Here is a 4,007-nt window from a genome sequence, read left to right as displayed (position 1 = left end):
GACGCGCCTTTTGAGGTCTCTTTTTGACGTTTTAACTAACTTCTCCTTAGTTTTTTTTTTACTATATATAGATTTCCTTCATTTCAAGAGAGAGGATCATCTTAGAATATCATAGAATTAAGCTTTAGATTTAGTTTTTATTAGAATTTTAGAGAGAGAAGCTCTTGATTTTGATGATTGTTCTTAGATTTTAGAGAGAGAAACTTGGTGATGTTGATGAATGCTACTTTCAATCTTTTACCTCTTTGATTTTGATCAAAGTTTTGTAAGAATTCTTTACTCTTTAATACAATTTCATGTTTGATTTTGATTTTGATTGAATTACTTGTTGTTTGTTTTGATTTGATTTTGATAAGTTTGAGCATATTTTGATTACTATGTTGATGATGAAATTTGTGATTAGATTAGCTTTGTTGTTCAAATTTGCAATGAGTAGTGAGTAGATTGCTTGTTGGGGATAGGGTGAAGCATGTGTGAGTGATAATTCATGGTTAATTGGGGGAATTTGATTGATCATCTTTGTGATTAAATTGGTTAGTGAAATTTGTGCATGTGTTTGATATCTTGAGGAGTGATCAACCTCAACTATCGTGCTAGATTGCATAATAGGTTTCAATGACACGAACAATTGATTTGGAAGCTATTATTATCGATTGATCTCAATTTGCGATTTTCCTTTGAAGTCATTTGTAGAGACATCTAGCTTGACCCTAGGAAATAGCCTTTTGAGTGATTTTGATTGCATTTCTTGCTTTCCCTCGCATTGTATGCTTGATCGATTTCTTTCCCAATTAACGTGCTTATCATGAGTGCATGTGAATCCTGACTCCCTAGCATTCTTTATATCTTTCTAATAATCGTTTAATTTTTTTGTTAGACTAATTAGACCAACCCTCATTAAACCTTCGGAATAGCTTAGCTTAAGACCGTAGTAAATACCACATTCCCTAGGGTTCGACCAGGACTTACCCCTATACCTAGGGTTGTGTTTGGTTGTACAAATTTTGTTTTGATCGGGGAACTTAGTCACCAACGACCTAGGTTTATCCCTTGTCAATGAAGAACACGAAAGCACGGTTGGAATATATCACTTGCTAGAGAGTAGCGAGCGGTGAACTCATTCAATCCTGAGATGTCATGCCACCATGCATTTTGAGAAAACCCATCAAAAACTCATGCTCAGGAAAGAGAACATCTGCTCCCGGATTGACGTCAAGAGCCGCATTGAATTCAGCCAAAGAAAGAGACTGCACCACATTGAAGAGTTGAATTTTTTTTGGAAATCCTTGTCACCAACCGGAGTAGAAGATAAGAAAGCAAGAAACTCCCTCGTAAGCTCAAGGTAAGTTCGGTAACATGTGTTAACAAAGTTACCTATCCGGAAGTTATCAAACAAAACCCATAGGTCCTCATCGATCCCCAATTTGATCATGCTCTCTTGATGATAATGTCGAGAGGGCTTTACGGTTCGTTTTTTAAAGTCGGCAAAAACTGGTTTGTGGTTTGGATTAACAACTCGTGTTTTTGGTAATGGTAAAGGATCATAGTTCGGTTGTGTTTGAGAAAAGGGTGAATTTGTGGGTGAGGGTTCCTCAATTGTTACTTGTGTTTTTCTATTTTTGGAGGTGAGAGCTTTCATGATTTTCGACATGTTTGCTCCACAAAGATAACAACCAAAATTCAACCAAAAACTCCTCTATCAACCACAATCAGAAAGTCAACCACAAGACTACCACACCACTTTCAAGCAAGCCACGCTACAAGAAAAATATTTATTTGCTGCTTTTAATTTGATGCGTTTTTGGCTATCCGCTGCAAATTAATGTGTGTTTTGTGGGTACATAATACTTCTTTTAACTGAATTTATTTTTTAGCAGGGGTTTAATCTTGTAAACCGATACAAATCAATATCTTGCCTTTATTACCCCCTAAAACCCTTATTTCTTAGTCCACACTCTCTCTCCCTCAAACCTCAACGGCGCATCACTCAAATATCAGCGGCACGACTTTAAATTTCTCAGTCACCGTCATCCTCACCGGCGCGGCTTCAATTCAGTGCTCTCACCCACCGTCGACGCTTCACTTCTTTTCCACCACCATTGTTACTCTTTGGCGATGCATCTTCGTTTCTCTTTCCTCCTCCAATTTCATGGTACCCACTTCTATTATCTACTCTTTTATGAATTATTTATTTTTCATATTTTTTTTAATATAATTGATGAATTTGAGAAGTTGTTCAGATGTTGCATCTCATTTTTTTCCACAAATAATTGAATTGGAAGTCATAGAGCACTTGTTAGTCCTCGTCTCTTGACGGAACTATTATGTTATTTTGGATATTTTTACCCACAAATAATATTTCGATTTATGTTATTTTGGATATTTATTCTCTTGCTGTTATATTGTAGCATTATTTATGTATGGGGTTGTGGTTGAATTTGAGGAGGTGAATGTTGGTTTGTTCTATATAAGCTGAAATATATTTGTGACTGTGAGGGTGGAGATATGAAAGACAGAGAATATGTTGAGTGAGATAAGGAGGATTTTAGAGCATTGGATCTGTGGGAAATGGAAAGATGAGATTTAGTGATAATTAAAAATAGCAAAACATTGAAAATAATACAACTTAATGGGAGGCGTGATGTTGGAGATATATCTAAAAAATCTTGCTAATGTAGTCATCTTGAAGATTTAGAAGATAGTTTGTGACCATTATTTTGCATACTTTTAGATGCCTTCAATATGATAGCATAGTTTTATCTTCATCTTACCACAAAATGTTATGTTTATTCTTTATCTTATATTAAATTATAGAGATGAAGATTGAAATTAGCTCTTTAGTTTCTATTGCTAGTATCATATATTTTTTGTCACAGTAGGTAGTTCAATTGTAATGAAAGCTTGATACATAAAAAGAAAATATTTTTTGAAGCCTGCTGGAATGAATTAAGGTACATTTTGACCATTATTGATACTGTATGTTTTCTAACTTCCCTAAATATGTGCTTTTACAATTTAATCTGTCTATTGTGGCTGAAATAGTTTTGTATATATATTTCTTGGTGTTAATTTTATTTTTTAACATGTATGGCATATGGGCATCCCTTTTGGGTTTACTTATTGTCTTTTTTGTAGGATGGTGGACTGTAATAACGGGTTAGGAAGATATAGAGGGTATGAACGAGATTATCATATGTCATTTTGTTCTATTGTAATCTATCCCCTTTTAATTTGTTGTGTTAAGACTTTAGGAGGGAAGCAAGAAAGTTGCAAGCCTAGTTCTTATAGGTGCCGATGCTGCTGCTTCTCTCGTACCTGTTGCGTGCTTGTGCCACTGCTACTTGCTCTCTGTTGGAGGCTGCTCTTGTTACTTCCCGCTCTACACAATTGTTGTTGCTGCCCACTACTACTATTGCTACTTTGGTCATTAGATCTTAGAATTTGTAATCTAGTATGTTGATGTGGTCTGTTGCTTACCTTATTGTGGATGTGCTCCTGTTGTATAATGTTAAGCTGTTGAACTGCAAAACGATATCATATTGTATTTTTTTAAGTGTAATTTTACAGGTTTTTATTAATGGAAATATTTAAGTTTATTTATATTTATTAAAGTGTGTGTATCAATTTAAGGTGCAATTTTGGTTTTTTTGCTGGTGCAAATAAGAGTATTAACAATTTTTTTTGATTAAAATAGCATATTAATAGCGTGCTGGACAAATACAAATGCAAAAATAACGCTTTTAATTAATTGTAAAAATATATTTATTTGCAGGGGTTAATGGATACAACTGCTGCAAATCAATCTATTGATTTGCTGCAGTTCTTAAACGCAGCAAATTAATGCGTTAATTTGTGGCGTTTGCCGCCACTCCAAAAATGCAGCAGATGAATAATTTTTAACCGTTGCAAATAAATGTTTTTCTACTAGTGCCACCACATAATAACCAAGCTTACTACCAAGAATTCAAAAATTCAACTTCTTCAAGAGCCACCAAGATTTATCAATC

General features: G+C 34.5%; 1 long non-coding RNA gene across 1 annotated transcript; it reads left to right on the top strand.

Annotated features, from left to right (window-relative positions):
* Positions 1 to 1,724: 1,724 nt before the first annotated feature.
* Positions 1,725 to 3,636, top strand: LOC145572247 (uncharacterized). The gene is made up of 2 exons (XR_014096748.1): positions 1,725 to 2,152; positions 3,136 to 3,636. It is a non-coding gene; the product is annotated as an uncharacterized LOC145572247 (long non-coding RNA).
* The last annotated feature ends 371 nt before the right edge of the window (positions 3,637 to 4,007 follow it).

Source organism: Chenopodium album, chromosome 12, assembly GCF_948465745.1.
Source record: "Chenopodium album chromosome 12, dcCheAlbu1.1, whole genome shotgun sequence".
In the NCBI taxonomy this organism is placed as follows: Eukaryota; Viridiplantae; Streptophyta; class Magnoliopsida; order Caryophyllales; family Amaranthaceae; genus Chenopodium; species Chenopodium album.
This window is presented reverse-complemented; position numbering and strand designations above follow the sequence as displayed.